We start from the raw sequence: 27,304 nt of genomic DNA, 5'->3' as shown, positions 1-27,304 counted from the left end.
AGGTAGCCCCGATGAGAAAACAGGCAGTAACATACTGATGACAGTCTCTTGGCAATGTATCATGATAGTGCAAGGGATGCCAGAGGTGAAGACTGAGTTCTCTCTGCAGCTAAAGGAAATGGTGTGGCATCTCAATTATCAAAACATTGGCCTTGCTTCCACTGCTGCAAACCAACTGATAACTGTCAAAGTGCAAATTAGAATAAAATGCCTCATAGGCTGAAGGATGTCGTATAAACAGGTAAATAATTTTGACAAACAGATCTGGAAATATTTTACCAGCTAACTTCATTTCATTTCATTATGACTACAACCTGAAAATTTGACAAATAATAAAAAAAATACAAGCAGAAAATCATCTGAGTAGAATACAATTGGAGTTTCCACAAATGTAGTCTTTGCAAATTGATATGTTTTGATTTGTTTTGTGAAGTCTGACTCATTTGTTATCTCTAACATTCGCACAATGGGCACAAAAGTTTACTGTAAGTCAGTGACTGCACAGGGGCTGAGAAACGAAAAAGGACAGTTAAAAGAAAAAAAAAGTTTATTTTGGCCAAAGTAACTTAAAATGATTCTTTTCAATGTAATAAACAGTTGTCAGTGCATATATGTGCCATGAACTTGTGGAAATCTGTGCTTTTGCTGCCTTTCAAATGTCTTGAGATAGGTTAGTTTCATTAGTTATGCCAAGGTCTACATAGTCTAAAGCCTTTTAAAAAAAATGAACACACTACTAGTGTCGGACTGGTTTAATCCATTTCACTAATCTTTTGCTGAGTGCTGAATTGAAGAAGTGCTACTATGTATCTTATTCTGTGCACACATGGCAATAAGTTTAAGCTGGAGCAATTTTCATTCTGGTAGTTAACCTATCTAAACATTTAGACATTACATAGCACTTTTTTGAGTTCTAACAAAGCTGCCATGGCAGTGCACTCTTCATTTACCCATCTGACATATTTTATAGGGTGACTTACTAAAATAATGGAGATTTGTTTTCCTTCTTGCATTTGGAGAACAGTTTCAATCCAAGGACATCTGCAGTTTTTGATCCATAATCTACTGACACAGCTCAAAGGGTTTAGGTCTGAACTTTGACTAAACCAGCTCAAAGCTTTGAACTTTGTTTTTTGTTCAGCTGTACTTGAGCCTGCTTTTTATTTTTGACAATATAACAGTATTCCTCCATTTGAAGTGACATTCATTTTATGTAATTTTGAACTTATCTTGTAAAACCAGATTTCAGTCATAACTACTAATATAGAGCAACAAAGTGTTTCAAGGAATGAAGGAACTGGCTTAACTGTCTTCAACCCTGAAGTGAAATTCTATAGTCCAGCTGTAGTACTAGGGTGTTGTACCGTGTTAGCCATTATGAATGTAGAGAAAAGCCAAGCAAAATGACACCTTTTATTGGCTAACTAGAAAGATTACAATATGCAAGCTTTCGAGGCAACTCAGGCCCCTTCTTCATCTTTACATCTTGCCTGAAGAAGGGGCCTGAGTTGCCTCGAAAGCTTGCATATTGTAATCTTTCTAGTTAGTCCAGCTGAAAAGTCAAAGCTAATAAAAATCAAAAACTATTTTATTGTAGAGAGCTTATAGGCAGGATAGAACATGTAGAAAGGAGTAAGAAAATAAGCTGTAAAAGCAAAAACGTACTATAGGCTGATGCGAGAAAAGGGATCTGCAAGAAAAATAGACATTTTTTTAGATAATTTTTGTAAGTGAAACAACAGACAACATAAAAATAATTATAAATCTTTTTAACCATTAGAGCAGGGCTTTAATTGTGTCCACGACTGAAACTGTAGTACAAATAATGTGCATGATCACAATCTTAAAAACTGCATTTTTGACTTTAAACACCAAGTTTCTATAATTATACAGACATTTAAAGTATGAGATGCAGAAGTTCCATGTCTTGCATTCACAGCCAGTGCCATTCAAGCATCCATTTTGATTACACATCTTCAGTTTGCGGAAAGAACTATTACTGTATGTTAATTGCATATCAGGTGCAGATAAACATCAAAAGGAATACTCCACCAAAAATTATTTTTTTTATTATATTTTAGTTACCTCATGTTGTTTGTAATGTTAGCCGAGAAAATATTTTAATCTCACGTTTTCATGGAGAACAGAGATAATAATTTATCTATATTACTAAACGACAGTTTAATTTATGCACGGACGGCGGACGCACCTCATGCGCACTGCGCCTCAGAGTCAAACCCAGCAGCTTCCCAGAGTCAGTAGGTGGTGCCCAAACAACACAACCTGTGAACTAAACCTGCTCTAATCCACTGTGCCAGCAGTCGGTGTCCACAGAGGCAAAAGAGTCACAGCTCCAAATGGAAAGAGCTCAACGATTTGTAATACAAAACCGAGCCCGTAGTTCCCAGAGTCAGTGCGTGGCGCCCAAACACCACAACCTGTAAACTACACCTGCTCTAATCCACTGTGCCAGCAGTCAGTGTGTGTTATTTGGAGTATGCTTCCTAACAGTAAACGACACAGCCACAGAACAACAAAGACGAGACCGCATGGATAAAAACAATACACGGAGGCTCCTACGATGCGCTTCAGACACACCAGAAGCAAAGACGTCATGGCTCCACAGTGAAAGAGCTCAACTAACGGAAATACAAAACGAGCTCGTATGGATAAACACAATGAACGAACACGCCCGCAACACGCTTCTGACACAGAACAGGCAAAGGAGTATATGCTTATTTAATTAAATGAAAACTTTACCATGGCTACAACCTGTGAACTAAACCTCAGGTAAAGCGTGCATGCCAGGTTGTACAGCCTCCTGAACGCAACCGCCCACACCACCACATATACCACGTTCCTTTAGTAATGTAGCCCTCCATGCCCAGATCCGCCGCCGTGGTCACTTCAGCACACGAATCCGCCGCCATCAGCAAACAACGTCTCGCTGACGACACAGCCATAGAGAAACAAAAAAGAGACTGCATGGATAAAAACAATAAACGAAGGTGCCTACAACGCGCTTCTGAAACACCAGAACCAGATGAGTCAAAGCTCCAAAAAGAAACCGCCTTAGTACAATTGTGTTTATTTAATTAAATGAACTTTCCCAGGACGCACCCACCCTCCATGATATTTCATCCCTCCAAGTATCGGAGGGAACAGAAAGTGATTGCCATTCTTGGATTTGCAATTCTTTCGAGAATCGCAGGCTTGCTGGTATGATAGAATAGGAGTGTGATGATGCGGGTTTGCTCCATGCTCCCATCCAACTTCTGGGAGCTCTTGAACCCGACACCATCGGTAATGTCACCAATGAGCTGGACAGTGAGACACAACAATGAAGCAAGGGAATGGTGCAAAAAGTGCAAAGTGCTTTTATTTAAAATCAACAAACCAAATTAAATAGTGCAGTGTTGCAAAGTCATTAAATAAATAATCCATTAAAACGAGTGAATTGTGGAGGTTAAAAACACAATGAATAAATCCTTTTTAAAAATGAGGTTAAAATAACGGCTGGAAGCAGTCTTTTAAAACACAAAGCTCGGCGCGTCCTTCTTTAACCTGGCAACTGCCCTGCTTTTCCCATTCAGGCCCCGCAACAGCGAAGTCGCCCTACCAGCATATGCAGCTCCTTCAATACTGGTCCAGTAGCTCTCCGATCCCCGGCTACATCGGGCTCCAGCCAGACCGAGACTTGGGTTTCTTCCCCCAGCGGCCAGGGCACTCACGCTGGGGCACAACACGCCCAAAGCCTTCATGACTCCTGCTCTTGTCAACGGCCAGTCGACTCCTCTGCAGGTCACTTCAGGTCCTCAGAATTGCTCAGCTGGAGCAACCGCTTCAATCTGCCCCCTCCGAGAGTTGGCGAAACACTCCTCCAGGGCTCTCCTACCAGCTGCCTGCCTTTGCTCAAGCAAGCCTGCTGTCGCTCGCTCGCACCGGCTCTCCACTTCCTGCCACCTTCTTCTTCTCCCATTCTTTCTTCTCTCATTCTTTTTTTCCTCTCTCCTTTTTTTTTTTCTCCTAGCCGCCTCGCGCTTCTATTTATTACAGGGACGTGGATCAGGTGTGGCAATCAGCAGCTCCCAGCATCAATTACGGATGAGGACGACTCCTCACCTGTGCACTTAAGTGAGGACCGCCCGCATCACGAATTCACCCGGGAACCTGCGAGTGCGGCGATTATTATTTAAAAAGTGGCCTTTTTGACTTGAGCTGAGGACCCACTACACCACAAGTAGCCTATGATGTCCAGCACTGGACAAATTTTGCATTGCCTGTGTTGCATAATCCATATGACGAGTCATCCAGTCATGTGCATGCACATTTTGCAAAAATACTGGTAAACATATACCTTTAGTAAATGAAAGTAGTCCAAAAGTAGCCCAGAAACAGGATGCCCCTTCACACGGAGATGCACTTTTGAATTGAAGACCCACTTTTCTCCCTCATTCATTGGTCAAGAGCCCTGTGTTCATTGTAAAAGCACATACTTTTAGTTAGAGTTTCCATATAAAATGTAATGTATGTTGTTTCCTAATTTAGCTAAAATGTTTAAAATGGCATGGTGTGAACTTTGAGTATTAAATTTTATATATCTTATGAATCTAATCTTAATTTATATTGGGTGTGATTCATAGGGTTTTTGTGATTAGATCCCATACCCAGAATAGCCACCAGGCATGGTCTGGGTCACAATGGCAGAAATATTTATTGAGTAAAGAAGGCAAAGCACACATCACATCTTGTGAAGTATAAACCTAGCCTAAATCATACTACACTTCACGCCGGATCTCTCTTCATAGTCACCTCCCTGGTGTGCCATGCCATACATCACATTGAAGCTATAACTCCCTGTAAATTCGCAATTGCCCCCAAACCCACCATGCACCACATTGAACCAGTAAAGGGGGGGGGGGGGGGGGGGGGGCACAACCCCACGATCCCTGGGAGTCCTTCATAAAGAGTGGAGGGTATCCCGCAATGTCCTGCCTAAACTGTTCATCACGGCTTGGTCATTCTGGCTCCCTAATCATCCCCTGTCTCTAATTGAATATTTCTCACCCCTTCACCATCTAATAGCTAACATGTAGTGAGCATACTTGTGCAAAATGGCTACCATTACCTCATTCAGGTGGATTCTAGACATTAGTGGTGGTTGAAGTGGTGGATTCTAGACATTAGTGGTGGTTGAAGTGGTGGATTTTAGACATTAGTGGTGGTTGAAGTGGCTTCCCATTCACTATGTAAAAGCGCTTTGAGTAGAGAAAAATGTGTCATATAAATCTAAAGAATCATTATTATTATTAAAAACCTGAATCCATGATCCCCAAAGAGTGAACTTGAGAACCACAGAGTTAGATAACTGCTGGTTCCTTTGTCATTTTCATCATTTGTTATTTAGCAGCTAATTAAGAAAACAAGAAGGAATCTGTTCAAGACTAAAAAAAGGAAATAAACTTTGGAATCTTAACAAACAAGTTAAAGGAGAACATTTATGTTTATCTGTCTTTTAATTAGAAACATGCTACACTTTTGTGTGCTACATAAAACAGAACTAAGAAGGCCAGGGACGTCACTGGAAGGAAGACCTCAAAATCCCAAGAATCAAAATGACAGTGTGGAATAAACCTTGCATAGCTAGTCTGCCCCCAGCTGCAGCATTGATTCTTGGGACTTTGAGTTCTTTTCCGCCAGCTCATGACTAGACCGCTGACATCTTCCATCTGCTCTTTTCAGATGATTTACACAAAAACAGCTGCATCATTTCACACCGTGAGTACTTTTCATTGTTAAAAGGTGAAAAAATGTTGACTTTTCCTCGTTAATTAAAATGAAATACAAAAATGTTGCTTGAGCAATAACTGCTGTAACCACATTAACTGGCCTCAAATAGGAAACTAGGTTGTAACAAAAATCTGAAGCCAATCTGTTATGCTTTGTATATTAAATTTATGCAAGGCTTCAAAGTGAACTTAAAAATGACATCAAATTGGCTGCTGCCACATGCACTCTAATCTTCTTTAAGAAATATTAAATATTAGGAAGTGGAAGGATCCCTGTGACAGTTGATAGGTAGAAGGTCACGGCTGAAGTGGTGTTATCCGAATTCAACAGATTGCAATAGATTACATTTGGGTTGTTTTTTCAAAGAAGGGCTGAAAAGCTAAAACACATTATCATTCCCCTTATCTTTGCAATTAAATAAAATACTAATACTTCTCATAACACACAAAAGGGGGGCGGGGGTAATGAAATTAACAAGTGTATTTTTGTTGAAGAATTCTGTGTTAATTCTCAACATTTGTGCAGTTACTTTTCCCCCTTCTGCCTTCAGGGTTCAGATCCTATGCATAGTGTGGAGTTTGTGCATTATTCCCATAAATGGAGTGGGTTTCTCAAGTGCTGTGATGTTTTTCCTCCCACATCCCGAAAATGCATATGTTAGGTTAGTTGGCTTTTACAAATTTTTCTCATGAAATTAAGAGTGTGGATGTGCATGATTGAGCCACGTACACTAAATACTGTATAATAATTAATAAACTATTTCTGGTCATTTGTTCCACATCTTCACCACTCTTTTTATAAATAAGTGCTTCCTGGTTTCAGTCTTAATTTCCATAAAAGTACATACTTTACTGTATACTGTAACTAAAAATTATTCTAGCTTGATCAATTTTTATTGATGCCTTTGAGTATTTTAAAGGTCTGGCGTAGGTTTCTGCTCAAGACTAAGAGGTTATATTCCTGTCACTTGATATTCTCTTTAGTCCCGTGGCAGACTTGATTACTCTAGATAGCTCATTCATAACATCTGAGCATAGTAACCCTTTGATTCATATTCAACAGTTTCTACACTAAAACCTAGCATTTTCTTTTAATTTTATTTTAATTGATGACAATGGTGCATAAACATAAATCCTTTTTAAATGTTGATTCCTGTAGGTCAGCATTGCTCATCTTCTTTTAATAGTTACCATTCTTTTTACCTGCATTTATCTATTTGCACTTTTGTAAACTTAACAGTCTTTTCTAAGTGTTTACACAGATTTGAAAATTGTCTGTCTTATTGAACTTCTCAGTATCAGTTATCTCTCCAATTTTAGTGTTATCTGTAAATTTCACACATTTAGTAACTAATTCAGAGTCTGTGTCATTAATATAAATTAGAAAGAGTAACAGTCCAAGCAGAGAACCCGGGGGGGTTGGTGGAGGGGGGTGTGCTGTAGCGCACAAAAAACATACTTCTCTTAGCTGTACTCTTTTTCTCCATATGATTATCCAACTGTGGCTGTTAGTTTCAAAGTTAATCTTCAGTACCAAAGAGAATTTGAGTAAATACAAATACTTTTTCTGTTCAAAAAGTGTAATGCATTGGTTTGGCAGACTTTTTTCTCATAGTCTTTTTGGTTGTAACATTTTCAGACCTGGTTTATTTTCATAAATGTGGTTGAAATTTTCTGTTTCTATTGTATTTGGAAGTTCTTACTTAGTTTTTTTTTTTTTTTTTGTGCATACTCTTTTTAGATACTGCCATTAAAATTATCATCTTAGACACTCTTCATTCTTTGTGAGCATATTGAGCCCACGTAACACTAATTTTGTCCCAAGGAAAATTTATATGGGGATCCTATTGATGGATCTGCTGCCCTCTAGTGGTCTGTAACTGTATTTGTTGGGGGTGGGGGCATACATTTATATTCCATATTGTTGCCTAATATTCTTGCCAGACTACTACAAAACACATTTGGACTCCAAGATTAACTGATTATACAATTTCAGATTTCATAAATATTGCAATTTTTGTAGTTAAGGCTTTTTTTGACTTAGACTTATAATAATGTGAAGGGCATTATGTAAAACTACACTACTGAGACTTCCATTTAAAGTATTTTTATTTCCCTTTGTGTCCATTAAGCCAGACCCTATCCTAATTTAGCTGGTCTCTTCTTCGGCACTCAAAGGAGTGTGTTGGATGTTGGAAAAAGGCAAGCCGGTCTTTCCATTCTGCATTGTTTGATTTGAGGTTTGGAAGGCGTTGATTCAAAATATAAAACTATCACTCTAAGATGAAATACCCCCCACCCGCCTCCAAAAAGTCACCGACAAGCATCGGAGGTGGCAAGCAATATCCCAGGGAGGATTATTTAACCTTTCAATTTAGAGGGCACAAAGCCAGGCTGATTAATGAACTTTCTGATGGCCACTGATAAGCGGATCTGTTTCTTTATTCCTAGCACAAAGAAAAATTCCTCTAACACCCCTTCACCCCTCCCCTTTATATATATTTCTTGAATCAGAAAATGTGGCAAACAGATTAAAAGGGGTTGAGATTAAAATGAGTTTGTCTCATTGAGCAAATTTAAATGTTTAATTAATTTTTACTGTGATCAATATATGCTTTTGTCTCTAGCCCTGTATAATGATGTTACATTTCAGAGGAAAACAAAATCTCACTTTGTACGCGTATGTGTCCATTTATTGGCTGTATATGTGTTTTGGAGGGGGTGGGGGGTCACCACATTTCTTTTACGCTTTTCTATACTCCCTGTTTCTATACTACGCACACACCCAACCCTAGGAAAAAAATGAATTGTGTTATCAGGATGACTGCAGACACATAAGCATTCCCCTTTTCTTCCTGCATGGGCAGACAAGGTCGATAGCATTACAAGGTATTTGTGGCAGTGCTTGTTTCAGTCTTCAGAGCTGCCAGTTTTTCAGCCAGATTTGAATTACAAAAGAAGAAGAAGCTGGCATGAAAATTGAAAGGGTTTATCGGCTAGTCTGAAGCCTCATAGCACTTTGCTTATTTATGCAGTCCATCTGCTACCCTTAAATGTAAAAAGGAAATACATTTTCAAAATAAGGTCATAAAGACCAAGATAGGTGTAAGATGGTAAATAAAATATGGATACCTGCAATCTTTTTTTTCAGAGCAGCTTATTGGAGCACATTAATTCTTTGATGCGTTTTTCAAACACCTCTAAAGGGCGCTTATGAATTTAGAGTTTCCTTCTTGTAGGGACAAGACATTTAAATAGATTTTCTCTATGTTTTATCTTTTTGTTTAATGATATTTGATTAGATGCATTTTAAATGAAAGCAAAAAGTTTTCTTTAGCGATTCCTGTCGGCTTTTCATCAATATTGCTTTGTTAAGGTGCCGCTTAAACTTTTAATCTTAGGATAAGAAAGAAGCAAAAAGACTGGTAGTTACTCTTTCTTAAATTTTACTGCCTGACACTTAATATTGGCAAACTCCCTTAAGCCATTTCAAGATTGCGGTGGATAAAATCTAACCCAGAACCATGAGAAGCAAAACATGGAAAATAAACATGAAAAGGGTGTTGGTCCATCATATTGTTTATTGATTATTATATTTATGAAATGTATCAAGACATTGTCCAGATTGTTTGTGCTATTACAGTAGATATCAAAAAACTGCTTTGCAAGGGAGATATTTCACAATGATGTTAGAATGTATTTTCAAGTTGATAATAATCCTGCATAATAAATTTCAAATAAAACCAAAAAAAAAAAATCAAATGTTAAATTCCGTGGTCTAACTCCAGATTATAATCGTGGCACGGAAGAAAACACATCATGGCTGCATTATGGTTATACTGTGGTTTCATTTTGTCTCTTTCTTTGGTTTCAAGGTTTGGTTATGGTAGTTTTCATCTGCTCCTGATGGCTGTTTGAGATAGTGGGAGCATTAAGAGATGTTGTTTTTTAGAATTGATTTGTTTGTGTGTCTTCATCTTAATGAGTACACCATCACTCATCACTGGATTTTTCAAAAGGTAATTTTGTAATACTGTTATATCTCTACTTTCATGTACTGGCAAATACTGTATATAACTTTGTTTACATTCTTATTCTCTGTAATATATGCACAGCATACGCAAACAATACTCATATTTGACAGTTTTTCTTTATTTTGTGTGCATTTTCCATTATTAAGATGAAAATCCACAAAGATCAGTTATGTAAATACAGGAGTTTTTAGCCTTGGTCCCTTTCAATGTTTAAAGCAGTCTGTCGGCTTTTCTTTCCAGCTTTCTTCATGATGACTTAATGAGACTCTTAATTAAAGCAATAATTTGCTTAATTAGGAATTTTTGATTCAAAGGTTGTGTTCATGGATTTTTTTTTTGTTTGCCAGCTGAACTGTAGCCAAGCCATGCATTTGAAATAAGTGCCTGCATTGACAGCAGAAGATACCCACTGTGCATTTTTATATAGGACAAGTTCCAGGAACTCAAACACCACCCACTCCTGTCATATGACCAGAGAAACACAGTTACATAATGCTGCACAGATGCTCACCCAAAACAATATAGGGAAAGAAATGCATTTACTCATTCTTCTCTTACTGTCATGAGTTTCTCATATGTTATGACATTGATCTGCTTTCTTCTGGCTCCAACACTATTACTAAAATCACTAGGTCATATGTGGGAGTAAATACAAGCTATATTCACCCATTTTCCACAGTTTAGCTTGGCTGATAGATTTTTTTTCTTTCTTGCCAAGGGTTTTCATGGCAGACACACACCTGCTTCTTATGTGCAGATTGAGACTTAGTTTTGAGCAAGAATTACCTTTAGTTTTATTTTTGCTATTCTTTCTTTGGAATGTAGTAGCTTAGACTGGTGTCTATGTTCATATTTGTTCCTCATTGTTTATTGATTGCTGCCTGTTTTTTATCACATTTTTGCTTGTTCCTCACTTGCCTTCCCTGTCTTTGTATTCATATTAAACTATGCCATAGGCGTACAGAAAACTCTTGACAAACATGAAGTGATGCTCACCTGACAGCAAAACATGGAGGGTTAAAGGTGAATATCACCAGTTTTGGGTTTTGAATAGAGTTAGTACAGCATAGGCACCTAGATATGCCCCAGTAACAAGGTGAAAAAGGGAAAAATGAAAATAAAGTTTAAACAGTAAAGCATACCTTTCATTTGACTGCTCAAAGAAAATGATAGTTAGACAACATCTGCTAATCTGTTCACATCCAGTTAATGTAAAATCAGTGGCTTAGCTCGACCCAGAAAATAAAACTAATTTTCTTTTGATAATCTGAATTGTATATCTTCAGTCAGAATTCAGATATTTAATTTAACATGTACAGTTTTGAGGTAGGCGAGAAAGAAAACCCTGAGGTTGTGGGTTCAAATCCCGCTACTGACACGGTTTGACCCTGAGCAAGTCACTTTGACCTGAAGGTGCTCTAATTGGAAAACCAAAAGAAGTGTAACCAGTTGTATCATAAATGTTGTTAGTCACCTTGGAAAAAAACATCAGCCAAATAAGTAAATGTAAATTTAAAAAGAGTACCCATAGTCATGGTAGAAGGTTGAATAAAAGCTGTATGTTTGCTAATTGTCAGCTGTAAAAATGATAGAAAAATATACGGTTTTACATCTCATCTGAAGGACAGCGCCATATTTACAGCACAGTGTCCTCTGCATTGGGATCCACATATAGACTACAGGGTAAGTACCCCTCTGCTGGTCTTACCAACACCTCTTCAGGCAGCAACCCAAGCTTTTCCTAGATCGTCTCTCATCTAAGCACTGGCCATACCTGAACATACTTAGCTTTTTAGAATTTGGTTAGTAGACACTGTCTGTAGACTATAGATTGGTAAATTAAATGTCATTTTTTATTTAGAATTAGGAGAATTTCTGATCCCCCATCAGCTTTCTGCAACTTTTGTGACTTTTGGCAAGTCTCTAGTATCTTTCAAAACACAGTAGCAACCTGATAAGCAAACATTCATCTACTTGTACGTGCCTTTCAATGCACACTCTGTCAGAAATTAGAAAGGTAATGCAGTTTAGAAGACACCAAGATTATTATAGTTAACGAAAATTACAAAAGTACTTTTTCATAGTTCTTGCCCAGAAATAAAATGAATTTTATATACTGTACTTGGTAAATTTCTTAGTAAGCTTCCATTTAGATAGTTCTGTATTTTTTTTCTCATTCAAAGTAGCATTTGATCGTAGCTGTTATTGTATATGAATTCTTTAAATATATTTTTGTCATTTTTTTGCTTTGTATCTTTGTATTTTATTTATATTTTTTTCATAAAAGGCATACTTGTTATTTTCAGAAATAATACTGTTAACATGTTGATGGAAAAAAGAAACACAACACCTGTTGTTAGACTGAAATTTCCACCTTCGTTACTAAATACCAATAACCTAATGGAATAACTGAAAAGGAAAGCAATGCCACAACAAAACAACAGGAATAAAAGAACAACTGTGGATATTAAGAACAGTTGTCCTGCAGTCCGACCACATCTTGCAGCCACCACAGGTAGACACATGCTGGTCATCCCAGATGTGCTCTATGAGGTAAAGGCTGTGAGAGAAGGCAGGTCAGGGCAGCACCTGAACCACTAGTGTTCTTTTCAAATCATGCCGATGGCTTTCTCTCTTACTGCAGGTGACATTTGAGGCACTGTGGAATACACAAACATCTGACCATGTGTGACCTAAGCTTTGAGTATACACATTTTAAAGATGACCTAATCAGTTCCACCTGGACCTTGCTGTGCACCTAACAAGTTTGGGAGTGTTTGGCAAATTTCATTGCCTTGGTACACAAAGTGTACTGCCTTTTCAGAGGCCTTTTGTAATCTTTTTGTGAAAGTACACAAAATATAACTAGATTTTTTCATTCTATAAAATGTTAACACATTAATTTGATATTTTTTGGGGATCGGTGAAGTGCATCATTTGGAGTGCACTTACAATCATTCTTCCAGATAGCAGCCATGATATTTTATAGTTTTGAATGACTTGGTAAATAACTTTCAATATACCATATTTTGACATACCTTAGAAAGGTAATAACCACGGTAATATTGAATAGTATGGTAATCCTCATAATACAGTAATCCCTCACCTATCGCGGAGGTTACGTTCCAGAGCCCCCCGCGATAGGTGAAAATCCGCGAAGTAGTGACCTATATTTATTTTATTATTTATACATATTTTAAGGCTTTATAAACCCTTCCCACACTCCCTTTCTCACTCTCTTGTTAACCTTTCCCACACTCTTATAAACACTTCCTATGCTCTTAAACACTTTCTACATTCTTAAACACCGCAGACCAACACTGCACACTGCACGCAGCGATCAGACGTCAATGTGTCTGCACTCGCTTTGTGAAGGGGGGCAGCTGAACTCAAGCTGAGCAGAAATGGACTTTGTGCTGCTTCTGCCAAAATGCCTGCTTGTCGCTCTGCGCGTTAGGAAGGAGGAGGAGGAGTTGGGGGTGTGTGAGGGCTGAACGCACGTTCGCTCAAACCCCCCTCCCCGGAGGTGCAGTTCGCATTGTCAAGGGGGTGGGGAGCTGAATGAACGCTAAGGAGAAGTGGACTTTGTGCTGGCTTTGTGCTGCTTGTCGCTCTGCGTGTCAATAATTTAAAAGCCTGTACAGCACCTATTTTCCTGTCTCACTGTCTTGTCTTGCGTGAAGTTAAAATGTTTTATAATAGTGAGATGTTACTCATATCCTTAGCCCGACATCCACATGTCATATGTGTTAACAAAGTGTGTTTTATAAGTTTACATGTGTTTAAAGCATATGGGATGGGTATTTTAAGGCTTAAACTATAAAAATGTTTATTTATATGGTCTTTCTATATCGCGGATTTTCTCCTGTTGCTGATGGGTCTGGAACATAACTTCCACGATAGGCGGGCAATCACTTGTATTTAAAAACCCGCAAAGTCGTGAATCCGCGAAAAATGAACCGCGAAGTAGCGAGGGATTACTGTATAACTTATGATTAGGGTTAGGCAAAGAATACTCTGGCAGCATTAGGCACAAGGCAGGAACCGGCTATAACTGGGACACCAGTTCATCTCCAAGTCCAATTACACACACACGCACACACACACACACACACACACACACACACACACACACACAGGGACATTTTAGCTTTGACAATTAATGTAACACACACATCACTAGGATGTTAATGGAAAAGTGGGGTGCTGTTATAGTCACATGGAGAACTTGCCATCACTACCTAGCCAATGTCAGATGCCAGATGAAAACTCAGGATGCTGCGACCACCAACAATTTCATTATTTTTTATTTTTTTTTATAATAATTGCATACTATTTGCATTCTTTTCAATACAGTTCTTGCAGAGATTAATACAGTGTATCATACATAGTATAGACATACTATACATTTTTGTATCATGGACTGAAATTATCTAAAAAATACTCTTAACATCATATTTGCCTGCTAAGTGTGAACAGTTGAACATCTTGTAGTAAGGCAAGTACATAATGCATTGTTTGATGGTGAAATAAAAATCTTTAACACATACTCTTGATGCATATTGGTAAATGCAGATCATTTTTGAAAGCAGTTGGTGTCACAAATTAAATGAACCTGGAGCTTGTTTGTGCACTTTATGTTCAGTTATAGTATGGCACAAGTGGAAAAAGGAACTGTTAGGGCATAACATGAATCAAGTGCTGATTAAAGTAAATAACTCAACAACTCTGACACACAGATTTGTGAAAAACTGTCAGAGGACCAATGTGTGCTTCCAAGTCTGACTTAAAAATGCTGTTTTGTTTTACAGTTATTTTCATTACATGATAATTCTTATTACATGACCTGTCAGCAACATGTGTTCTTTTCTTCATTTATATTGTTACTCTCTTTTGTTTTCATTTTCATGAAGAAAACAGGAAACACTTTAAAATTGTGTATGTTTACAAGTTTATTCAACATAAAGATGCTGTATTCTTTTTTCATTTAAATCAGTTAAATATTAATTTCTGATAACAAAAGGAAGTACGTGATATTTGCTGATTAGATGTTTCATTGTTAACATATAACCACTATGTCCAGTGCTTCCAGCTAATATTTACAACTGTCCTTTCAAATGGGGACATCTTGAGTTGTGACAATGGAGCAGTTTGCATGAGTATTCAGAGTTCAAATAGTGCACCTGTCCATATGCATGGGGTTATCTGTGTGAATGGCCCCTGCGATGGACTGGCACCCTGTCACGGGTTGATTCCAGCCTTGCAATTGGTGATGCTGCGATAGACTCCAGCTCCCTGTAACCCTGAATTAGATGAAGCTGGTTTGATGATATTATGTTGTTATGTTATAAGGCATTTCACAGCATCTTACTAAAAGCATATACTTTTATCTAAATAATGACATATAGCACATAAAATATCAACAAAGAACATGGTTCTTGTATCCATAATCTATAGTATTACTACCGAGGGCATTTCACGATCACTCATTCTTGTACTTCAGGTACACAGCAAGGATTTGCCCTTTGAAACATTAATAGTTATAATGGTAAAAGACTGTTGCTCAAAAAAAAAAACTTGTTTAATGTGGTTCTAATCTTCAGGAGATTATAGTTTTGTTTTCATCGGCTTTGAAAGCTTTTTACATATTTGTGCTGCCATAACCTGTAATAAAACATTGCATTTTATCTGTTTTTATTGGCTTGATCCATTATCTCTTTTGCCTGTTGTATTTTATAAAGCTTAATTACGCCTTTATTTTTATACAATGGTTCACTACATAAGTTCTTGTTATGTGATTCTACCGCTATGATTTGTAGTTAGAAAGGACAAACTTTACCCAGTGGTGATCACTTCTCAGAGGAAAAATACCTGGAGGGGCAAAAATGACCCCTTTAACAGTGTAGCTTTTTATATTGTGATATCCACCAACACACACTGTAAGCAGAAGCTGCCTGTTGTGACATTAAACTATACATATAGTTATACTATGGGTAAATATATAATTTATGAAAAATGTGTTCCATATTGGTTAAGGCTTCAACTGGCAGGCCTTGAGGTTTTGAGTTCATCTCCTGCTCCTGACAGTGTGTGACCATGAGCAAGTCACTTTACCTGCCTCGGCTCCAGTATAAAAAAACAAAAGAAATGCAACTCATGGCATCAGTGTAATCTGTAAGATGTATTGGACAAAGGTGTCACCCAGATAAGCTAATGTAAATGTAAGTGTAAGTGCTTGCATAATGGACAACTTACCACAGATTTTATTTTTGTGGCAATATTCAGACATTATGCAGTTATGGCAAAGTTATAGTATAATTAATATAGTTGAATATTAAAGAAAAGAGTTTGTGTTCAAATACACCTCCTTTAAGAACTGTTTGCAACTTATATTCCTTGTGGCATTGAACACTACTCCTCAATATGTAAGATGTCATCAAAAATCATCAGAAAATAAACATCATCTTTGGCCTAAACATACAGTGCTTAAATCTGGAAAAATGTAAGAACAGAGGATGTACAGTATATATTATGGGATAATGTTCATAAGCTGAAAATAATTACTGAGGCATTCTGTAGGTGAATACAGTTTCTAGCTTGAAGGTAATTTAGTCACACGTCACTAAATATCTATGACCTTGTATCTCAAAAGTGTCATGAGCATACAGTTTATTTTTTTTAGTTTATTTATTTATTAAATAAATACAATATTAACATACTGACAGTTTTGACAAAAATATAAATTACAGTTTTCTTATTAAAGCTGTATTTAATTAAAAACTATAAATTATTATAACTTCTCTTGTGTTTTGTATGTACCTTACCATGCTTACAGAGTATATTTAGGATGGCCCGCATTCCCATTCCATCAAACTGCAACTGCTTTTGTAGTAACAGTCACTGTTTCATTTGAGATTGATAGCAGCTTAATAGAAGTTTTATTCAAAATACAGATTATACTGGAGTGCAGTCACTTTGATATTTCTCTTAAAAGGAAGTATAAGGAGGACAGCTATTATTAAATTTTTATAATTTATTTTTTGTCCATATATTTGTGAATGCAATAAAATATAAATTTGGCATTAAACTGAAAATTCAAGAAACATACTTATCATTTTCTATGTATATATACACTGTATATATACACTGTAATACCCACATACACTGTGTATATGTATGTATGTGGGTGTGTGTGTGTATATATATGTTTATATATATTCAATTTTAAGTAAAACATTTTAAATTCATACTTTCAAAAAATTTTATTTTCTGCCAAGATACCCAATCTCCTAAATTAATTGTATTGGGTCTGCTGTTCTACTTTAACTGTACATTTTGTATAGCCAAGTAGATCTGCTGGTTATCCATCATTTGCTGTTTGTTACATTTTAAGAAGACATTTTTGATATTTTATCAAATGTGATTGTACAGTATTCCAAAAATACATTTTAATTACTTTTACTACTAGTTTTGACACACCTCAACAAATTACACAAACAGGACAGTCTCAATTACCCATGGTAAATTTAAAAAGAAACAATAATAATTACAGGATGTTTTTCAAAAAGAAAATTTGATCCAACTTATAACCCTCTTTTTTGTGTATGCATATATGTTTTATACAAACAACTTGGTGCAGTTCTGTCATTTTATTGCACTGTGCAGCTTTCTTATAAGGTTCTAGCCTTATACCAGAAAAGAATGAGAAAGTACAGTACTAACCATAGCACTATCTTGAGAAACCTGCTAAACTATCTGAGACTTAATACTCCCAGATGTGTTCCTATGTCAAATACAACATTCTGTTATAAATCAAACTCTCGACTGCCTTCTCCTTTAGTGGTCCCCAAGGTATAATGCCACAAAGACAAGCTGATAGTCCTTTTCTTCTTACCTTTTCAGTGAGGGTCTACATTAAAAAAAAATGCTTTTTCTTTTTTACCTCTCTCTACCTGGAACAAGATTTCTAGATAGTGACAAGAGAACTGGATTCATATAACATCCCAGCACTTCCCAATAACTACATCTGATAAGAATGTTGATCAGATTAAGACTACACTCTGTAAGCTAAGCTGAACCAGCAAGTACCCCACAATGAAGGACCCCATGCTAAAATGACAGATAAATGTGTACACCTTTGAAATGTAGTTGTGTGGACTTCCTGTAGCTATAAGGTACTGTGTATACTATTGTTCATTAGAAAGTGGGCGGTATCTTTCTTCAAAATAACCTTATAGATGAGAAGCACTTCTCGGTTTCTCTGGCTATGTCTTTCGTGCTCTTTTTTCATTGCTGTATTTGGGACCAGCCATGAAGGCACTTTATAAACAAAAATTTGATGGCAAACTAGTGACATGGCTATCCTAACAGACCAAGAGCATCATTTACACCAAGTCAAATAATACAAACAAATGTTAACCAGAATAAGGCACACAAAGCTCAACAACAAAGTGAAGCAAAGGTGTGCTCCTAAAAGGTTTACCATACTGTCAGACCTTTATAACTTAGCAGACAGGTATACCCAATTTTACCAGAATACCGTAGAATAAATCCAGACTTAATAATAATAATAATAATAATAATAATAATAATAATAATAATAATAATAATAATAAGTTACATTTATAGAGCGCCTTTCACAAACCCAACGTTGCTTTACATACAGAGGGGGAAAAATAATAATAATTTTGTAGTGGGCAAGGAAAAAGAGCCAACTAGATAAGCAACGGACTAGGTCATGTTGAGGAACCACAGGACAATCCAAGGCATCTCAACATTATTTATGAAATATTTAAGGCCACAATTAAAGACAACACAATCTATTGATACCATCCTAGTACTTCACTGAAACCTAGATGATAGATTACCAATTTAGCCCCGAAAACAATGGACACAGTATTAAAAGTTGTGGTATTGTGATTGTTTTACCAGTAATACTTAGAATAACTAGTAATTAGTAAACAGTCATTGATAGGTTTTCTATATGTTGCTATGTGCTAGGTTAAAGTATAACAAAGACTAGTTTAGATACATTTTATTAATCCCATGGGGAAATTCAAATGCATACAGCAGCAGAAACATAAAAAGAAAACAAGATTACAGACTCACAGGATAGATAATACAGCCAAACAATTGATCAATTGATAAATAAGTAAATGAAAATAAACATAACGAGTATATCTGGTGGAATCAGTGAATTGACTGATAGCAGTTGCCCGTAGGCCCTTCTTAGCACACAGTTGTGGAATGAATGAAAGATCAGTAGTATACTACATTTTATAAGATTTTTACATACAAGTTGGATAAATAGAAACCAAATAGTTTGTCTTCTTTCACACAGTCTTTTGTCCTGTCTCATTGTCTTTAACTCATTAGAGATTGACAAAAAAGATATTAAAGACAAACTGCCAAAAGGTTGAAGAAAATGTCTGGGTGTCTAAATCGGAACTTCAGTTGCAGAAAAAGTTTTTCAAATTAACAGGAAATTGAAACCCTCTGCTAAACTGATAAACCAAAATCATTTGTAACAGCAGTCACTTCACTAACCAAATATGGCTTGTTTGTCATATCTGCCTTCTTTCAAGGGTCAAGTATGGCCATTAGGAGGGCTCATTTAATGGGGCAAATATTTTTTGATTTGTAGTTTTGCTTTTATTTTTTTTAAATTAAATTGTATAGAGTGGTTTTACATTTTAAATTACATTTTAACTGAAATCCCCACATAAAAAGTAACATGCTTGATGATATTATTACTGTCATTTTTACAGAAAAGACCAATTTTATTGTACTTTAATAAAACGTAAACATGTTTTGAAAATACAGGAAAAAATGACTGATTAACTTAATAACTGTCCCATTATCTTGTCTGACTTGTCTGTTTCCTCGCCAACAGTTTAATGTAATTCCTCAACTGTTACTGAGCGACTTTTTTTGGTATTTCTCTGTTTACTAGTGCTCACAGTAATCAGAATTACTCTTGTCATGGATCAGTGAATGTGATAATCTTGGATTGTTTGATACAGTGTACTCATGGTCTATTTTGATTAAACATCCTCTTAACACAACTGTAGTTTTAATTTTTTGCATTATCTTTATATGTGGGGAATTTTGCTGCAGCCTTACTACAAAGTTACTTTTAACTAAGTTACCAGGATGAAAACACATTTTCATTAAATATATGCTGTACATGTTGCCTAGTAAATTAAAGGCTACATGTTTCCAGTTTTTCGTATATGAATGAAAGCTGTACACATCTTTTCATAGTTTTTCTCCTTTTGCCTGTTTATTAGGGAGTATTAAATTTTCTAACATTTCATTTTCAATTTCTTTGAAAGTTTATTGTTTTTGTATACTGTAACATGTATGCTATATTAATATGGTATTATTAAAACAAAGTTGCATGTACATAATATGAGCCCTTCATTGTTATTATATGGAGGTTATTTCAGAATCTAAAATTGAACAGAATTATTTTAGCATGCTGTTTATACATATTGTTACACTGTTGGCAGTACACATTATATTACTTGGCATGCAAATCCAAGTGATTTTTTGTTATTTTCTTACGGGAAATGTATTAGGATTGAACTAAATGTTCAAGTTTACTTGTGATGTTTATTTAGTGCAATGGAATTCTTCTTTTCATGCCTCCTCAAAACAATTTACAAAAATATAACACCAGCACAGACTCACGCACATAAAAGAGCATATTGAAATTTATAAAGAGTTCCTTTTCAATATGTGTGAAGTGTCATAGCAAGTCACTCCACACTTTACCAGAATTAAAAAATTATGCCACTGATCTCAGTTACATGTCCATAGGTCAGTGCTAGAAAATGGCTGACAATCAGATATCATCATGATGGCATATGGAGAGTGAATTTCTTTTGTAGATGTAAATCCTTGCAGCAGACATTCACTCGTATCTTCAGCAAGAATATGGTGATATTTTCATGGATGGTAGTCAGGCAATAGGTAAAACATTTTAAAGATTGGAGCACAGACATCACCACCAGAGCATTAGCTGTCAATTACATATTGAAAGTGGCAAAAACAACAAAAGAAGAAAAACATTATGGTTTTTAGAAGGAATTAACCCATGAGCTTGAGAGCAGAGGCTGTGATAGCATTGATTAGGATGGAGGTTTTGTTGAGTAACCAAGCAGGAGTTTGTACATTTGATATTATGTAGTCATTTCCTATAAACATCTTTAGTGAATTGTAATGTTAATATGCTTATTATCTTTATGTACATCATATATTTAATTTTTCTCTATTAAATGCATCTTAAATATTTAAGGAAATTTGCCATTTTTTGCTTATGATGAGGAGCCTATGAGCATAATGAATTTCTGCAATTTCCAGGACAGAGTCACAAAACATGAATTTTATTTCATTTAAAATTTAGCAATACAACATCTTTGAAACCTGGACAAAATGCTTCAGACTAAAAAAATTATTTTAATTAGCAGTCATATTTTAATTGCTTTTGCTATAATACATACAAATGTAATATTTTATTTTCAATATTATTTTATTAGGTAAGAAGTATATATATTATTATTACATAATTATTATTTTTAAATAGTTGCAATTCGCATTAAGCAGTGTACATGCCCTGAACTGATATTGACTCTTACCGGGGAAAAATATTTTTGACATTGGCATCAACAAAAATATGTACCATGCCTTACTTTGTAATTACACAACTCACATAAGTAAAGTAATCAATTCCAGCAAACAAAATTATTAATTGTTCCTTATCATTCAAGCAGAATCTACTGGTTCCTTGTGTGGCAGAGAAAGTCCAACAACACCATAAAGTACAATTTTAACTCGAGGTCATTCAGTTTGATTATTTAACCTATATCATGAGTTAATGAGTTAATAGTCATGAGTGAATAAGCAATCAGAAATGCATTGCATTCCGGTAACTAAATCTTTTAAAGATGTAAATAAAAGGTTTTCATAACTTGTCAACTTTATGCTCAAACAAAAAATAAAACTTAAAAGCTTATTTAGCTATCAATTCCAGTAAGCTCCATAAACACTGCCTATGATACTGTCCCTTGTATTATTCACTCTATATGGTGATTCTATTAAACACAGCAGTATGACATTGAGTGAATAAACACAAACACAGCGGCTCTGTTGAAATATTAAAATTAAATTGGAAAGTGCATTAAAATGTATCTTCTGAGGCATCTTAAAAGTACATCATTTCAAGTGAAATGAAAATCATTCCTAATTAATTATAGGTACATATACAGTAGTGGAATTGCACTGTAATCATTTAATATTAATCTATGATAATTTAAAGTCCAATAAGAGTACATTCGTAAATGTATTAATACACACATCTAGTAATAACTTTTATAAAATATTTCCCTGCCAAAATATTTTTTTAATTCAGTGTGAAAATATAGTGTAGGTTAAGCAGTGATAAAAGGTCATTATAAAATTATTATAAAAAATTGACAGCATTAGTGAATGTTTTCAGAATTCCAAGTCACACTGAAAAAAACAAAAAAAATGAACCTGCCAAGCTTGTTTTATCATTAGGATAAGTGACACATGCAAATGTAGTGTTAAGATGATTCTGTTCTAATTGTATTCATGCTACAAGTACATGTTAAGCTATCTACAGAACTGAAATATACAGCTGATTAAGAATTTAGTTGCACAACAGTTGATATCTATATCAATCAAAAGTGTATTTTAAATGGATTCATGTAAAGTCAAATATCTTGATGGATTTGCCAGCTACTATTTTTTAGGTTTAAAACAGTCACAGACAGAATGCAGTATTATTAATTTTGACTTGAACACCAACACAAACTCATTTTCTTCTGGTTTGTGGAGTTAATATCAAGTTCTGCTCATCTGTTTGATTTGAACAAAACAGTGCTTCATTGCTGTCAAATGTCAAATATGGATTTATTTTACACATTTGTAACTGATAAATTAAACTCTTCATAATATCTTTTTTTATTCACAGTATACCATTTACTTTTGCTTTTTTCAAAGAAATATTTTCCACTCACAGTACAAAAATAAAACCTGTTTAAATCCTGTAGTTTGCACTCTTATTTTGATGTGATTAAAATCAAAAAAGAAAAATTGTGATATTCAAGTATTTCCTAATACACCTTACATGACTTATAATTTAGTTAGCCACATATCTAACACACTTACACTTACAGTCAAGGTCCCCACCCAACATTGTTGAGCAAAAATGAAAGGAGATATAATGTGGCTAATGACCTGGCAGCAGCTGAGTATGTCCACTGATTGCCACAAAGAGAACTAGATGAAGATGGCATTAAGTAAGAGCTGTCATGTCCTCAACTATTTTTTTTAATTGCTTCTCATGATGCAAAAGAAATTTTCTGTAATATTAGGTAATATAGGGCAGTTTTTCTGTTATACTGTAGTAAACTGGTTGTGTTCTTGCAATTAACAGTGACCAATTAGTGTAGTGTAGATTATACTTTTAGAGTATCGTTGTGATTTTCTATCTATTGTCACCCCAAAAATGGCTATTAAAGGGATTAAATTAATTCTGAAGTTGTTTCAAATTCATCTGTGGAAATTGTACTCCAGTAAAATGTTAGGTAGAGGACATATGTCAATAGTGGGCATGTGCTTGAAAGCACCTCTGACAAGTAGGGTCTATTCCAGGTTACATTACTGGTCTAAATTGAGGCAAGTGTATGTAGTGTACAACTTTAACATGAGGTAGACAGTGAATCACATACAGCAAGAAATAATGTACCGGTATTCCATTTAGGATCTTCAGTGGCACTTTTGTTGCCTACACTATTTATTTCGGAATTCCCGCTTTTTTTTTTTTTTTAAAGATTTTGTCCATTTCTAATCAAGACCAAGACCACCCAGATGAACCTGTATTGGTTAATCCTTTGCTGTTGATTAGTTTTCCCTGATCATAGGATGTTGGCTGCCAAAGATCTTTATTTAGCATTTCTTCCATTTCAATTGGCAAACATACAGTGGCACTGAAAACTTAGGGCAGTTAGTTTAAATAGAAATACATCATTTAACAAATGATCCTATTTTGGGATGAAATGACGATTTATTGGAAATGCTCTTCAAAATATTGACACCGATGAGGAACTCAGTAGTAGTTTAAACAGAAAATGTCTGTGAAGAAATTGCACAGGCACACATTAAGGCAGATGACCTTTTGTGCGGAGTACTATTGAGAGCCTGTACATTGACGTGAATATATCTGTCCGGTCATTCATAATTCACATTAAAAGCAGTATAATTTTGAGGCCAACAGACTGTTCTTCAGATTTGCAGGGCTAAATGTTTGGGTGACGGTAATCTGTTAGAAGGGAACAGAGAGGGAGCCCCTGCATTCGACAACCCTTCAGAACATTCAGGACAATAGGCAGAAATTGTAAGAGAAAGAGGACACAGGATAAATAGTCCCATGCAGGAGTTTTGGGTTGTTCTTTCTGAATCGGTGAGAGTGGAAGAGAGAGAATGGTAGGGGCAATCAGATATACCAGCAGCATTACATTAAGGAGAGTGAACAGTACAAAACTAGCAGCTGTTCTTCTTTTACAAATTGTTTCCCATTTATTGTAACAAAGAATGTTTAACTAGGTATATAGGCCTTTAATGTACAGTATGTTATCGTTTAATGAATGCAACCATTGCTTGGTACAGTTACAATTCGTTAAACTGCCCTATATGTTTCGTCTGCAAAACTATTACTCCCGGTTTGAATGCAGTAGTGCTAAAGACTCAATGTACAGTGGTGTGAAAAACTATTTGCCCCCTTCCTATTCTTTTGCATGTTTGTCACACAAAATGTTTCTGATCATCAAACACATTTAACCATTAGTCAAATATAACACAAGTAAACACAAAATGCAGTTTGTAAATGGTGGTTTTTATTATTTAGGGAGAAAAAAAAATCCAAACCTACATGGCCCTGTGTGAAAAAGTAATTGCCCCCTGAACCTAATAACTGGTTGGGCCACCCTTAGCAGCAATAACTGCAATCAAGCGTTTGCGATAACTTGCAGTGAGTCTTTTACAGCGCTCTGGAGGAATTTTGGCCCACTCATCTTTGCAAAATTGTTGTAATTCAACTTTATTTGAGGGTTTTCTAGCATGAACCGCCTTTTTAAGGTCATGCCATAGCATCTCAATTGGATTCAGGTCAGGACTTTGACTAGGCCACTCCAAAGTCTTCATTTTGTTTTTCTTCAGCCATTCAGAGGTGGATTTGCTGGTGTGTTTTGGGTCATTGTCCTGTTGCAGCACCCAAGATCGCTTCAGCTTGAGTTGACGAACAGATGGCCGGACATTCTCCTTCAGGATTTTTTGGTAGACAGTAGAATTCATGGTTCCATCTATCACAGCAAGCCTTCCAGGTCCTGAAGCAGCAAAACAACCCCAGACCATCACACTACCACCACCATATTTTACTGTTGGTATGATGTTCTTTTTCTGAAATGCTGTGTTCCTTTTACGCCAGATGTAACGGGACATTTGCCTTCCAAAAAGTTCAACTTTTGACTCATCAGTCCACAAGGTATTTTCCCAAAAGTCTTGGCAATCATTGAGATGTTTCTTAGCAAAATTGAGACGAGCCCTAATGTTCTTTTTGCTTAACAGTGGTTTGCGTCTTGGAAATCTGCCATGCAGGCCGTTTTTGCCCAGTCTCTTTCTTATGGTGGAGTCGTGAACACTGACCTTAATTGAGGCAAGTGAGGCCTGCAGTTCTTTAGACGTTGTCCTGGGGTCTTTTGTGACCTCTCGGATGAGTCGTCTCTGCGCTCTTGGGGTAATTTTGGTTGGCCGGCCACTCCTGGGACGGTTCACCACTGTTCCATGTTTTTGCCATTTGTGGATAATGGCTCTCACTGTGGTTCGCTGGAGTCCCAAAGCTTTAGAAATGGCTTTATAACCTTTACCAGACTGATAGATCTCAGTTACTTCTGTTCTCATTTGTTCCTGAATTTCTTTGGATCTTGGCATGATGTCTAGCTTTTGAGGTGCTTTTGGTCTACTTCTCTGTGTCAGGCAGCTCCTATTTAAGTGATTTCTTGATTGAAACAGGTGTGGCAGTAATCAGGCCTGGGGGTGGCTACGGAAATTGAACTCAGGTGTGATACACCACAGTTAGGTTATTTTTTAACAAGGGGGCAATTACTTTTTCACACAGGGCCATGTAGGTTTGGATTTTTTTTTCTCCCTAAATAATAAAAACCACCATTTACAAACTGCATTTTGTGTTTACTTGTGTTATATTTGACTAATGGTTAAATGTGTTTGATGATCAGAAACATTTTGTGTGACAAACATGCAAAAGAATAAGAAATCAGGAAGGGGGCAAATAGTTTTTCACACCACTGTACCTACAATGAGGTTAAAGCAATTGACAGTAGAAGATTATAACCAATAGGAACAGACTCAGTCCATTGGACTTGATGGACAAGTGACAAAACCAACATGAACAAAGTGCTTCTGAAATAAAAAGTGCTGCAATTAAAAGATCCATTTGGAAAAGTCACATTGTGAAATAGAAACAGTCTTTACAAATATGGCCATTAAATCTGTAATAATAATAATAAAATGTTGACATTGCATTTCTTAATGATTAGATGAACTTTTCTTTATAATTAGATTACTTTTATTTAATTATGCTTTTTTCACAATTTATTCACTAATTTATACATATCATACTTTTGCATGTGATTATTTCATAGTTGACATTTTATTTTTTTTCATTTTGGCACAACTAGTATTTCATATATTGAAAACATGCTCTTACTTTAGGGTCTTTACTTTTTGTGAAAAAATAAATAAATAAACATTTGATACACTTATAGTCTGTAAGAAAAAAGAACAAAAACACAATGTTTCAAAATTCTGAAAAATCACAGTCTATCTATCTATCTATCTATCTATCTATCTATCTATCTATCTATCTATCTATCTATCTATCTATCTATCTATCTATCTATCTATCTAATAAAGGTAAACAATCCACAGTATCAATAAGTAGAATCAGTGGATACCTATCACATTTGAAATGACATGTAGTGGGTTGATTACAACTTACAATGACCATTATAAACTCAACAAGTGTTGGGGAGATATAATAAATATAAAATAATTTCTGTTGATTTGTGATTTTAATTGTGTAAATTTCCTCCCATATTTGTATAACATGAAAGTAGCTTAACTAGTGACTAATTGCACAGGGTAATTATACACAAGTGCGCTCTAAAATAATTTAGGAAAATATAACCAGTCAAATGAATGCTGTTCATTTTGAATACATACATATGATCAATAACTCATTTCTGCTTTTGTATTTTCTATGTCAGATAGCTTCAAGAACTGACTCTTTTTCTCTGCATCATTGATTGTGCAAATTGCATTTGACTATCTGATTATTTGTGATTATGAAACAGTGGTAGGAACTTAATAATCATTATT

The 27,304-nt window shown here is 35.7% G+C and overlaps 1 protein-coding gene across 1 annotated transcript in view; it reads left to right on the top strand.

Moving 5' to 3' along the window:
- Positions 1-27,304, top strand: part of zcchc7 (zinc finger, CCHC domain containing 7) — a 365,607-nt gene that overhangs the window by 273,860 nt on the left and 64,443 nt on the right. The window lies entirely within an intron of this gene.

The sequence above is a fragment of the Erpetoichthys calabaricus genome, chromosome 7 (genome assembly GCF_900747795.2).
Source record: "Erpetoichthys calabaricus chromosome 7, fErpCal1.3, whole genome shotgun sequence".
Taxonomy (NCBI): Eukaryota; Metazoa; Chordata; class Cladistia; order Polypteriformes; family Polypteridae; genus Erpetoichthys; species Erpetoichthys calabaricus.
The sequence above is the reverse complement of the archived record's forward strand: the minus strand, read 5'-3'. Positions and strand labels throughout refer to the sequence as shown.